The following is a 14,774-nucleotide window of genomic DNA, read 5'->3' as shown; positions in this document are numbered from 1 at the left end:
TTTATCCGGATTTCCCAGCGTGTCTCAATCCAGGACTTGAGGGTGATGTCAACAAACTTCCGTAAGATGTCCCACCTTTGAGTGGACCCAGCGAACAAATTGTACACCTTCTCCACATTTCAAAAAAACAAGAAGCATCCGTTGATGCTTTAGCTGCATCTGAGACTGTCAGATTTAGTGTATGGGAACTGCAAGGCACATAAAAAGCTCTTGGATTTTTAACCAATAGCCTAGCCCGCACACCTTTGTTTTTTTTCCCTTCATATTAGCCCCATTGCCAATTCGTCTATGTGATCTTTTAACACTGGGTCAAATTTTGCAATCAGTTCCACCTCTTTAAGGAAGTTCCCATTGTTGGCCTGATGCAAAGTATCGACAGAGCCTCTCAGTGCAAGATTTCTCTCTGCCAAAGACTAAATGATACTATTCAAACGGATGAGAACATCTCTCCAACGATTTCTTTCTGCCTCCAAAAGGGCCATTTCTGTTGCATCAATAGTCTTTTGCTTAGAAAGACGGAGGGCAAAGTCTTTCCACTTCACCATATTATTGCAATGATCTTGACTATTCTCATGCTGTTTCAGCAAAGCCCCTACATTTACCCAATCCCGCTGTCCCTCTGTTGACAGTTTTGTGGACTTTCTCGAGAATAATTTGCAACAGAAGCAGTAAACTGCATAATTTTTCTTTGAATATATTAGCCAGCTTCGCTTGATTTTTCCCCCATTAACTAATGTATATAATGTATAGTAATAGTGAAAGCTGTCATGATTTGGGGTTTTGTTATTGGTTTATTTTGTACTTCTTTCTATTTTATTGATTCTGCCTTAGGTTTAGGTTCTGTCTTAGTTTTGGTTTATGGAATAGTTTGAGTTTTGTTGTGGTTTGCTTTTGTTTTTCATTTTATATTATCAGTCAGGGTTCTGCAAGCTTTTAGTTCAGTTCACCTGCCAGCATTCTTTTGTCTTCCTGTCACTCCCCTTCACCAGTCACCATCCAATCAACTTCAGTTTACTTCCAGCCATTTTGTCCCCCCTGATCAGCTCCACCCATTCTGGTAATTAGTTTCACTCTGTTCACCTGCTCACTCCCCTACTTATATCTGCCTCTGTCTACTGCACTCTGCCAGATCAGTGTCTGTTGAACCCTTGGTGAGTTTTGTCCTGTCAATATTACCCAATTGCCTTCTGAGCCAGCCTGAACCCTGTACCTGATTTTTCCTGCCCTGTTCTGACCGCCTGCTTGTATTACCTGACCATTTTCTGTTTTTGGATTTCTGAGCTTGTCTGATCCCTGCCTGCATTGTCTGCTGAACTGTGTACCGACCTTGGACTGTTATTCTGACCACCGAGCCTGCCTGTCCCTGTATTTTCAAGAACACCTCCAATAAACCTGTTTTTTTCACTCATCTGTTTGTCCGGCCTGAATACTGGGTCCTCAATCAATCTCTCGTTCGTGACAGAAAGCTTCGTCCATCTGATTTCTTGGGGAAGGTAAAGGTGTCACTTATTGGCACTGGCTCTCTCCTTACCAGATCAGTCCTTTCTGAGTCTGACAGGAATGCTGACCATTCAACTGGATCTATCTTGATAGCTGGAGCTTGTTGAGGGAGTGTTGAGGGATGGGAAATCTATAGCAGTGGATTCAGATGGAGAAGGACTTGTAGGGACATAATAGTAAATAAAAAAGAATAGTAAAATAACATAACAGAATATTTTATAGTAAAGCCAACACAAAACAAAAACTTTTAGATTAACTGACCTGTCATGCTGCCTGAGGTTGAAACTAATGTATCAGTGAATGTAAGTGCTTGTAACTGCTCCTCACTTTCAGTCGCTTGTGCAGTGGATGAACCTGCAATGATAAAACAAACAAACAAATAAATAAATAAAAAGCTAATTGTATCATGTCATATTAAAAGACTATGTAACCATTTGCCATCAAGAAAACCCTCACCTGCTGTATCATCAGCTGTGGAGGCACTGACCCTCGGAACATTAGGAGCAGGTAGAGATGGTTGTTCTCCAAAGTACTTTAAAGGCATACTATGCAACATTTTTCAGTTAATTAATGTGTTCCATACCGTTTTGGATGATTAAATGAGTCATTTCAGGTCGAACAAAGGTTTTCTCGGCCGCCCTGGTGGTCTGTGGGGGAAATACCGCACAAGAGCTCTCGGCCCGCACATACAGGCTCAGAAGTCTCGCTTTACGGCGAGAACTCCATGTGTTTTTGCCCTGCCATTCACTATATGCACGCGCGAAAGCAACAACAAAGAACCGCGTGTTAACGTCAAATAAACATGCAAGCATGTCGAGTTTTATTATTATTATTATTTTTTATTATTATTATTTTTTTTATGTTGGCGAGACGCTACTGCGGCGGCCGCAGCGGCTGCGGCTTGGCGAGGCGGCGGCCGCGGCTTGGCGAGGCGGCGGCCGCGGCTTGGCGAGGCGGTGGCGGTAGCGTCTCGCCAACATAAAAAAAATAAATAATAATAATAATAAAACTGGCGAGGCGGCGGCCGCGGCCATGGCCGCGGCTTGGCGAGGAGGGGGCGGCCGCCTCGCCAAGATAGCGCTGCGGGAAGCTTGATGTTCATACTTTCACTGTGTTAGTCATTGTTTGTACTGCTGTTTTTTCCACTTTTCGTTGCGTTCGCCTGTCTGCTAAGCTCAAAACAACCGCGCCTGGCTTGACGGAGAAACCAGAACAGCTGAGCATCTTTACGACAGTGCACTTTTACTTTCGCCCTCTGGGGGGAGCCTCTCTGGAAAATCAACCCCGGTTGCATAGTATACCTTTAACAATGTTCCTGGAAAAAATAGCATTGAATATGTGCATAATTTATTGAGCAGAATACGTTTATTTTGCACCACAAGAAATTCCACAACATACCTAACAATTCATATTCTACTGGCAAATTGCAGTATGGTGAAAACTTAACATGGTAATCTATTGCAGCCTATAAATATGAGGAAAGCCCTGCTGCATCATTCACCACCATATTAATAAAATTTAAGTCTATTTTCATTTTTTGGTATATTTTTTCATAAAAATAAATACCTTCTCTTACCAAAGATTTTAGAGCAGAGAGTGCATGTGCTTTGCTCATGATGAAGCTATATTTACTTCAACACAAACTGCGATGCTAGCTAAGATGGCATAGCTGTTTTCTCCAACTTAAACCGATATCTATCAATACATAAAATACACACCTACTACCTAGATAAATGTATATTAATAATGGGAGATATTTCACTGTTAATGGAGGGTATTTCGCTCTGGTGATAGATGGCTGATAAATATCATGACACCAGTCATGACTAGCTAGGTGTTACCTCAAGTGACGTGAGCACGATTTGTGCTGCTGCTGCACAAAACATACCCTAAATAATCATGCAAACAAACCTTTATCTTACTCTTTTTTCTCCTCCTCTGTTCTTTTTCTTTTATCGGCACCAGAGGGATACGTCCTTTTTTGTGACACGGCTTAGGCTTATTTATTATCGTAACGTGCCGTGCGCACCCGTGTGAATTGTCAATGATCGCTCGCGGCAGCCGTCGCGAAGTGTATGCGCATGAGCAGTTGTAGACAAATCAGATTTTTTTTGTCTTAAATTTTTCATTCATTAATTCAAACTCGTTCATTTGAACAACAGACCATTTACCCTGAAGCTGTGTGAGTTTAAAGACATTAGAAAAAACAAATGCAACAACAAATAAACTGAGAACAAAATGTGACACCTTCTTACCAGGAGCTTTGCCACATGCACCTTACCAGCAGGAGGCCCCACGTATTATTGATCAGTTCTGATAACCTTTGAAGTTACAGCAATGACAATGGAATATCAGTTTTTGCTTTTCGTCTTATTAAAGCATGTCAGTAGTTGACTGGGTTGATTAATGGAGGTGATATAAACAGCTGTCATTCACGTGCTTGCGAATGCTAGTCACATTAGAAAGCTTTGTATTCATCACTTCGTTTTAACACAGTAAAATGCGAATAAATTTATCATTATATAGCTTAACCTTTCGTTGTGTAGAGTACAGATATACTTCACTAGCTTTACAACTGTCGAATTAAAAAGTAATTTCATTTCATTTCATTTAAATTCATAAAGGTATAGGTACATTTGCAGTCACAGGCCCTGTTAACATGGACACAGCACTTAAATGCTGCACCACTAGTAGTGCTGTGATCTTTGAAACTCCACGTCAAAATTGCCCAGAAGAAGAAAACATCGGCTAGAGTACTGTTTCGTCTGCCAACTCTTCTGAATAAACCCACAGTTATAGCTGAAAGTCTCGTTAAGCAACAGTTAAACCTTGTAGTGTATAAATGGACAGTACAAACGCAATGCAAACCTATTTTCGTCATGTAAACAGAGCCACAGACAGTATACACTGTTGCAGGTGTAATCAGTATAGAGTTGTTAACTATAAATAATAACTATTGAATCGATCAGCTTTCAATTAGGCTATTTGCTTTATATGCTTGACTTACCTTGTCACTCCTCAGTGCAGAAATAAATTCCTCCGATAAATGACTACTTCTTAAAAAGAAATAAAAGGACTCCCTCTGTCTCTACATGATCTCTGATGACACTGAAATATCCCGCGAGCGGATGCCGAGTTATAACGCTTCCGCAGCAATGACTGTCATTTTCATTTTCATTGTCATATGAGATCCTGATCTTGTAATTATGACATATTATCTCGTAATTATGAGAAAAGTAGTGATGGGTCGATGAGGCATCATCAAGTGTTTCGACACATTGGCAAACTGTATTGATACTGTGCCGATACTGTGTCACTGAATACTGACACCTGCTGGACCTTAAAAATCCCTACAGGCAACCTGGTTGACAGAGTTAACTGACACTGATATGATGACCGAGTATACACAATACAATTTAAATCGTTGTATGTTGCATTGTATTATTTTATATTTTCATTTGAATTAAACATATCTTTGATTTTTTTTTAGATACAGTCAATAAATAATGTGAACGAGGATGCTTGTGGACTGGCTTTTTTATTTATTTATTTTTACAATTATTTTGCTGCCATGTCCTTTCAATGCCGCCCGATCAACGTTCAATCGTTGATCAGGTGCTGTGTTTAGTTACCTGACTGATATAATCTGTTCTGAAATCGGAAATGCTGAGTATGACAAAGGGAGGAAGAACTACTCAGAGTAGCAGCTTTCTACTAAGGGTAGATCCGCCGTTTTTTTCTGAAACGACGCTCAGAACAAAGACGCACAGCGCAACCCGCCCAACCATAAAGGCGTCTGCCCAACCCATCCATCAGTGGCGCTCTCCGATCAGCACCTGCTGCTCACAAAGTGAGACTGTGGTATATCATCAGACCAGAGTTGCAACATGGTTAAATATTAACCATTATTAACCGTTATTTTATTTACAGTTTAGCTTGGATTTTATTTACTGTGCACTGCGCAGCATAGCTTTGCTGTGCGCGCTGCTGTGCGCGAATGCACACGCGTGCAGTTTAGAGGGAACAGAAACAGTTTGGCGCGTCAGTCAGTTCGAAACAGTTCCTGTATCGGTCCCGTGACTTTCCCGTGACGATACGTGCATCGACACTGGTTTTGCTCTATGAGCTTGACACATGCGCCGACGCATCGGTGTTGCCGGACCCATCACTACTGTTCAGGATCCAATCTGAGATCAACTATTCATCATGGCGATATTATGGCATAACATATTCCACACGTTATTATTTATTAAACCAAACAATTCCCTGTCACAGTACTTACTCTAATTCAATAAAACTAGGAAACACTACTCGCTACTAAAAATAAAACTGCAAAATAAAATAAATCAAAATAAAACAAGTCAAAATAGATTAAATGAGAGGTAGCAATTCTTAATTCAATTCACAGTTGTTTAAACAAACATCAGCCCGAGCACTGTTCCAATTGTCGAGAACGCCAAATCGAGAACGCGACGAATCCCCGGATGTTGTTCTCGCCCTGCTCTCTTTATCGAGCATGCATCAGAGCAGACTTTTGCGTTCTTCAGACTGACCGCTTGCCCAGAATGCACCGCGGCTGCAGCTTCATTCAAGACAGCGCAAACAGAGCTCACAGCGGTAAGTTAAAAATTCCTTTTTCTGTTGCTGTTGTTCAAAAGTACGTTTTAAGATCGTTTGAGGCGAGAACATTATACTTTTAAGCTTCCCTATGTGGCCCGTTTACAGTCAGTGCGTAATTTCAATAAAAAGTCAGACGTTGAGCGGATCAGAGTGACCCGCAGACCTCTGAGGGAAACCGCAGCCAGGGCATATGTTAGTCCGTTTTTATTAGCCTACACTTCTGTCAGCCAAGTAGTGTGCATAGTACTGCTGGTTATGATTTATTTGTTTTGTGTTTATCTGACTGACGCGTGTTGCTGTATTAACTCAATACTTGCTGGAATAAATTGTAAATGTCTCCCAAGGACAACAGCAGCATATAAAATTAATAAATAAATAAAATCTACAAACCAATTAAACCAGGGAGCCAGCTTCCAGTGAATAATCACCTTGCTGCATTAGACAATGTAGCTCAAGGGAGCTACATTGTCTAATGCAGAACGCAATGATGAAGTCATACCGTTTACAAAGACAGTTCACGCACTTTCTTTGAATCCCTTATTCAGGAGTAAGACCACGGCCGTTTCTCAATTCACAAGAACGCGAGTCCATACTTGCGTTCTCGTCAAGCCTGGTCTTAGCAAGAACACAGGAAGATCGGACTTGACGAGAACGCGAGTACGCAGCACGTATTGTGTATTGGAACAGAAGTATACTCGTGTACTCGTGACGTCATCACACCCACAGTTCTTGAGCATTTCTTTAACATTCAAAACTATTTATACACTACACCATCATATCTTATTGAAAACGTTATTTTTTAATTTTTTATTAATTTCTAAAAAGTCTAAAAAATATCTAAAAAAATTAGCAGAACTGTGAGTATAAAACCAGCAATAGCGGGAATTTATTTGTTTGGGAGTTGTAATTGTTGTAGTTGTAGAGGCGATTGAATCTTTTTTAAAAGATCAGCACTTTGTAGAAGCAAAATGAGCAATACGAGCAATATTGCTGTTGCTTCGGTCGTTGGTCAGCTTTACCAGCAGGCTGAAGAGGAGGTGATGCAGTTGAGGAGGCAAATCCGAGCAAGAAGAAGATTGATGCGGCAGAAGAGGCTCAGAAGGCAGGCTTTGCTCACCCATCTATTGCCAAATGGTAGGCATTTTAAGATTGACAGCCTATTTCCTACTTTTATCTTTAAAAAAACATTGAAGATGGTATTAAAAACGTGATCAGGTTGAAATTGTGACTATTTTTCTATAAATAATTAAAATGAAGACCCAATTTTAACATTATAAACAGTAAGACAGTAAAGTTAAGCTACTTTATTGCACCTACTCACCTTCACAGCATTGATCATTAAGAAAGGAAAAAAAAACATATTTTTATGCCTGCCCACCTTTACAGTGATTAATCTATAAATTATGTGCAGTTAGTTCAGCCCATTTTTTCAGTGAAATGGTAAAAATACCAGACAAGGGAAGCCATTTGTTACATTTACTATACATTTGACCTTTTCTTTCTTGAGAACTAGAATAATCTGCATGTTAAGCAGGTATAGTTTTATGCTATGAAAAGGTGACAATTGAAAAAAACAATTATGGTAACATTTGGCATTTTTTATTTACAGGAAGAAACAGAAACAAAATATGTGAGGATAAACACCTCTGTGCCAATCCTCCAAATATTTTTTAATGAAGGGGACCTGAGACCAGCCTTTAAGCTAAACAGGGCCACCATCATCCTCCTCCTTCAGCTGCTGCCCATCCAGAAGGCCCATGGACGGCCACAGGAGATAGAGGTGCTGGTGACCTTCTACTAGCTGGCCTGCGGTGCATCCTATAGGGAAACAGCTTGCCAGTAAGATATCTTACCTCCTTGTCCTTAAATAGAGCCAACAATGGCACACAATTGATACATAGATTATATTAATTGGACAGAAGATTAAGACATATAAGCATATTACCTAAATTACAAGTTAATTTTATATAGTGGAGGCACGCTACAACAGACACCACGCCAAGGTGAGAAACATCCTTGAGCGTGCCTTTGGTGGTCTGAAGATACGGTGGCGTTCCATCTTCTTAAGGGCGCTGGAGGTCCGTCTGACGTTTGCCCCAAAAGTAATCGCCACCTGCTGCATCCTCCACAATGTTACTATAGAGGCAGGGGACCAGCTGGACTTGTAAGATGAGGAGGTCGACCCAGAGGAGGACGCCATCCGGCGGCTGAAGACAGGGAGCTGCTCCAGCTGGCTGCATGTTTAAGTTGACATGACTACATCTGACGTAGATCAGTTGGAGTCATGTACACATGCTGCCTCTTTTTAAATTTTTTCACCACCTGTAAAAATACATTAAATAATAAGTAAATTAATTTCCATTCCAACTATTTTTAATTGTAAGTTTATAGGCATTGTCTATTTGTATAAGCCTGGTCTTAGCAAGAACACAGGAAGATCGGACTTGACGAGAACACGAGTACGCAGCACGTATTGTGTATTGGAACAGAAGTATACTCGTGTACTCGTGACGTCATCACACCCACAGTTCTTGAGCATTTCTTTAACATTCAAAACTCAGTTGGAGTCATGTACACATGCTGCCTCTTTTTAATTTTTTTCACCACCTGTAAAAATACATTAAATAATCAGTAAATTAATTTCCATTCCAACTATTTTTAATTGTAAGTTTATAGGCATTGTCTATTTGTATAAGATCTTAATATGAGTTTTTTCTTTGTTTTAAACCACGCTAGTAACTGTTAATTTGTTGAATATATTACACCTTCCTTCTGTTCCAAAGATAAAACATTTGTAAAAATAAATGTCTGTTATTTTCATATACTATTATTACTATTGTTTTCTTTGCCTCTTTCTCCTCTCAATTATTCGTGTCCTGACTCAGAAGAAACTCAGATAGGAAAAACATTTGTAGATACACACCAAGAAGAATCCTACCTAATCTGGAGGGGCAGTCTATTGTAGTATAACAAGACCCTTCGCAGAGTTAGAGCAGCATATTTTTCTTCATTAATTGAGGAGAATAAGAATAATCCTAGATTTCTCTTCAGTACAGTTGCCAAACTTACACAGAGTCATAGCTCTGTTGATCCATCCATTCCCTTAGCTCTTAGCAGTAATGATTTTATGGGATTCCTCATAAATAAAATTTATTCCATTAAAAATAAAATAATTGGCATCCTCCCAAACATGATTACCTCGTCCTCAGTAAGTGAGGCAGCATTGGAGGAATCTTTAGAACCTGCGCAGTGTCTGAACTGTTTAAAAGCAGTAGAGCTTTCTGAGCTATCTAAAATTTTAGCTTCATCTAAACCTTCTACCTGTATATTAGACCCAATCCCAACCAAGTTGTTTAAGGAGGTATTCCCTCTGATCAGTGGTCCTATTTTAGACATGATTAATCTATCCTTGGTAAATGGATATGTACCACAGGCTTTTAAAGTAGCTGTTATTAAACCTTTACTTAAGAAACCATCTCTTGATCAAGATGAGTTAGTAAATTACAGACCTATATCTAATCTTCTTTTCTTATCTAAAATTCTTGAGAAAGTAGTTGCTAATCAACTATGTGAACATTTACAAAGTAATGACCTACTTGAGGAGTTTCAGTCAGGCTTTAGAGCTCATCATAGCACTGAAACAGCTCTGGTGAAGGTCACTAATGACATTCTCATGGCCTCAGATAATGGACTTGTGTCTATACTTGTCCTGTTAGATCTCAGTGCTGCATTTGATACAGTTGATCACAATATTCTCCTACAAAGACTTGAGCATACTGTAGGGATTAAGGGAAAAGCATTAGGCTGGTTTAAATCTTATCTATCGAACAGATTCCAGTTTGTTCATGTTAATAATAAATCTTCCTCAAACTCAAGTGTCACTTGTGGAGTACCACAGGGTTCAGTCCTTGGACCAATTCTATTTACTATATATATATGCTTCCGATTGGCAAAATTATCAGACAGCATGGGATTAATTTCCACTGTTATGCTGATGACACTCAGCTATATTTATCCATAAATCCTGATGAATCCAATCAGTTACTTCGACTGCAGTCATGTCTTGATGACATCAAAAGCTGGATGACTTTAAATTTCCTGCATTTAAATTCTGACAAGACAGAAGTTGTAATCTTTGGGCCAGAGTCCTCAAAATATAAAGTTCTTAATCAATCACTTAATCTGGATGGCATTAACTTGGCCTCTGGTAATAAAGTTAAAAATCTCTGTGTTGTTTTCGACCAAGACGTGTCATTTAAATCCCATATTAAACAGGTTTCCAGAGTTTCCTTTTTTCACCTCAGGAATATCGCCAAAATTAGAAACATTCTGTCCAGGGGTGATGCTGAAAAACTAGTCCATGCATTTGTTACTTCAAGGCTGGACTATTGTAATTCTTTACTATCAGGAAGTCCACAAAATGCAGTTCGAAGTCTTCAGCTGATCCAAAATGCTGCGGCAAGAGTTCTGATGAAAATCAACAAGAGGGATCATGTTTCTCCAATTTTAGCTTCCCTTCATTGGCTTCCTGTTAAATCAAGAATGGAATTTAAAATTGGCCTTCTAACGTATAAAGCCCTTAATGGTCAAGCTCCATCATATATCAGAGCTCTGATTACCCCGTATATTCCTAACAGAGCACTTCGCTCTCAGACTGCAGGTCTGCTGGTGGTTCCTAGAGTCTCTAAAAGTAGAATGGGAGGCAGATCCTTTAGCTATCAGGCTCCTCTCCTGTGGAACCAACTTCCAGTTTTGGTCCGTGAGGCAGACACCCTGTCTATTTTAAAGACTAATCTTAAAACTTTCCTTGTGACAAAGCTTATATTTAGAGCGGCTCATGTTACCCTGAGCTACCTCTATAGTTGTGCTGTGATAGGCATAGGCTACTGGAGGACATCAGGGTCTAATTTTCTCACTCTACTGATTTCTACTGTTCTTCAGTCTACTGTTCTCCAGTTTTGCATTGTATTACATTGAAATGACTGTTGTCTGTCAGCTTTTAACTTTTTGCTCTCTCTCTTTTTCTTCATAGTAGGCATACCTGGTCTGACGTTCTGTTAAACTGTGACATCATCCAAGGAAGACCGATCACCCGCTATTACCATCTAATGTAGAACAGATTACTGGATCAATGTGTGCTTCTGTGCTTTTTTGTCTGTCTTGTTGTGTCTCTGCTCTGTCTTCTGTAACCCCCAGTCGGTCGAAGCAGATGACCGTTCATACTGAGCCCGGTTCTGCTGGAGGTTTTTCCTTCCCGCTAATGGGTGGTTTTTCTTTCCACTGTCGCTCCATGCTTGCTCAGTATGAGGGATTGCGGCAAAGCCATGGACAATGCAGACGACTCTTCCTGTAGCTCTATGCTTCTTCAGGAGTGAATGCTGCTTGTCGGGACTTTGAAGCAATCAACTGGTTCCCTTATATAGGAAATTTTTGACCAATCTGTATAATCTGACTGATTTTTACTTTGTAAAGTGCCTCGAGATGACATGTTTCATGAATTGGCGCTATATAAATAAAATTTAATTGAATTGAATTGAACTGAGAAATTGCAGACAAAGAGATCAAAGCTGGAGATAAGGAGAGAAGAATGGAAAAGGAAGATCAACTCGCGGCGGAGCCAAGGTGTAACCAACCAATAACAGCAGAATCACTTATTACATGCACAATATCAGAAATATCCAGCACAGTTAAACAGCTCCGTCTCAGAGTAATTAATCATTAAACTAATTCCTAATAGGTTCTGCCCAGGCATAAAATATGACCTTATGGGTGAAAAAGAGAAAATAAGAGTAAAATCCTTTCTTTACTCTGATGTTGCCTCAGTGGGGATAGTCCGGCTCTGGGTCCTCGGGCGTCCTGCAGCTGCGTATCGGCGCGTCCGTGAGTGGCAGAAGGAGCGGAGGGAAGCCACACAGCCTCTGGGCTTTCAGATGCTTTGTTTGGCCACGTGGGGAATCCTAATGGGATGAAACAGCTGTATGTCTTCCCAGTTGGCGTGGTGCCAGTGAAGAAGGATGATTTGAGCGCACCAGGCTCTTTTATATCCTTTCGTAGCAACGAGATGGCGTTGCTATGGCTGGTGGTCGCGTTGCATGATGGAAGTCGGGGGCCATTTTGACCATGTTGCATCATGGGAGTTGGAGTGTGGTCTGTCATCTGTATTGTCGATGGCTTTGCAGCTATACCTGGTTCTGCCTCGACCAACTGGGGGTTAGAGAAGACAGAGCAGAGACACAAAAAGCACAGAGGCACACGTTTATCCAAGAATCCTTTCTGTCTTGTATGGAAATAGCAGATGATCTGCCTCCCCTTGATGATGTCACAGCTAATGGAATGCCAGACCAAGTGTACCTACTATGAAGAAAAAAATCAGAGTGAACAAAAAATTTAAAGTTGAAATAACAACAAACAAAGTAAATAGTAGAGAATAGTAGGAGAACTCAGCAGAGTGAGAAAACTAGACCCTGATGTCCTCCAGCAGCCTAAACCTATAGTAGCATAACTGCAGATATAGCGCAGGGTAACCTAAGCCACTCTAACTATAAGCTTTGTAAAAAAGGAAAGTTTTAAGCTTAGTCTTAAAAGTAGACGGGGTGTCTGCCTCATGGACCAAAACTGGAAATTGGTTCCTCAAGACAGGAGCATTATAACTAAAGGATCTGTCTCCTATTCTACTTTGAAAAATTTAAGACTCTAGGAGCCACCACTAGACCTGGAGTCTGAGTCTGAGTGTGAAGTGCTCTGTTTGGAACATACGGGGTAATCAGGTCTCTTATATACGATGGAGCTTGATTAATAAGGGCTTTATACATGAGAAGGAGAATTTTAAATTCTAAATTTTATAAATGCTCTTCTGAGAAACCTTAGTGGTTTTCTCTAGTTTTTGCTGATTGCTTGTTGAACCACCTTCCCTGGACTCAGGTCCTTTCCTTTTGGTGACAGTTACAATTAGTGCAAGGTATTGTTTGAGATGTACTATGCTTTCTCTGAAAATAACAATTAAAACAAAATCTTAATAATCTTTGTACATTGGACAAGACTTATATAAAGAATCAAATCAAGTTTTCACACACACATTGAAATTAAAAACCCTGAAGGTTCATTCGATCAACTAAACTGTCTTAACAGCTGTTTTCAGATGTCCCCTTTTCCTGTGCTTTTATAGCGCTTTATCAAGTCCAACGGCCCCAAAGCACTTTGCAGTACATTCAGTCATTCACCCATTCATGGACACATTCACACCCGGACGGTGATAAGCTACACTCTGGCCACAGCTTCCCTGGGGCAGACTGACAGAAGTGAGAAGCAAAAACCTGCAGTCACAGAAGACAATTCACAGATCAGTTTGAGACAAGTATTTTAAATTGTCACAGTGCTAATCCTGTTATTGTGCTACATATCAACTTCTATCAACTATAAAGCTCCTACAAACACAATCTATTGCTTTTATAAATACATATTAAGGCAATGTTTAATAACTTCACAACAAAAATGAAAGTGTTCTCATAACTTAGAATTAATAGTTTATAAATACATAGGTGTCAGTGCACCCACTGAGAGGTGCCATGTTGCTGCGCCATTTCTGATTTCAGTAGCTGAAAGGGGACAAACTTGTCAGCCTTAGGCATTTACCCTATCTGTCTCCCATAAGAAGACGTGCTGTCGATGTAGGAGGAGTATATACAAACAAAGACGACCATAGATCATTCTATTTGCTGCTTTCTGTTGAAATAGAGGACCGTACATACTCTTTGTCTAGCAAGAGGGAAGAGAGAGTAACTAAGAAAAGAAAAAGAAGTACTGACCACAAGACAACAAGAACCTATATTGGCTATTATTACCAGGTGGAAATAATTCATGAGGGAGCAGGGTTTTTAAAATGGATGCAGAGGTTGCAGGCTTTCTGCTTGAAAGGTAGGTTAATTCAATATAACAGTGAAGTTTATTTTGGCTTTATGTAAGAAATGGCTTAGAAATGGCTGTTTAGAGAAGCAACTACTCTATCCTCCCGGCAGAGACGGCTCATTTGTTCATCTCTCTCTTCCTCTCATAGTGTATGTGTGTACACAGAGAGATATCAGCTGGCCCGTTCACTGTCTGTAGTGCAACAGCAGAAGCGGGTCTCTTTACCGGTGTTTATAGTCATTTATATTAGACAACAAATAAGCAACTGCATGTTCAGAAACGAGCCCCAAAAAAAACGCATCTCATGGAATTTACTAGCTACTTTAGAAAAAAACAAGCTGACTTGGCAACAGTGCCAAACGCCATTTCACACAATGACATTAGCGATCTTTTAACAGCAAACTCTCCACACATAGAGTAAAGGAGTGACAGCTTCTCTTCAAGTCCAAGAAATAAAATGAACATCTAGAGAACATCACTATATATTACTGTTTATCTGAATCAACACCATATTTCAATCAATAAATCCTCTCTACTAGGCTAGTGAAACTTAACTAAACTACTAAGCAAAATGAAGATAAAAAGAAGCTTACCTAAGGAACTATTTACAAAAAACAAACAAAAGACAAAACAAACGTGGTTGATTATGGTCAGAATAATTCAGTGAATCCTTGTTCACTACAGATCTGACATAAAGTACATGGAATGGAATTAAATTAGTTTAAATAATTTAGAAAAATATTTGGCAT

At 39.9% G+C, this 14,774-nt stretch overlaps 1 long non-coding RNA gene across 1 annotated transcript; it reads right to left on the bottom strand.

The window, feature by feature from the left end:
- Window positions 1–1,150: 1,150 nt before the first annotated feature.
- On the bottom strand, window positions 1,151–2,054 carry LOC118563860. The gene is made up of 3 exons (XR_004931466.1): window positions 1,957–2,054; window positions 1,762–1,854; window positions 1,151–1,630 (listed from the first exon to the last, which is right to left on the bottom strand). It is a non-coding gene; the product is annotated as an uncharacterized LOC118563860 (long non-coding RNA).
- Between the last annotated feature and the right edge of the window lie 12,720 nt (window positions 2,055–14,774).

This window comes from Fundulus heteroclitus, chromosome 8, assembly GCF_011125445.2.
Source record: "Fundulus heteroclitus isolate FHET01 chromosome 8, MU-UCD_Fhet_4.1, whole genome shotgun sequence".
NCBI classification, from domain to species: Eukaryota; Metazoa; Chordata; class Actinopteri; order Cyprinodontiformes; family Fundulidae; genus Fundulus; species Fundulus heteroclitus.
This window is presented reverse-complemented; position numbering and strand designations above follow the sequence as displayed.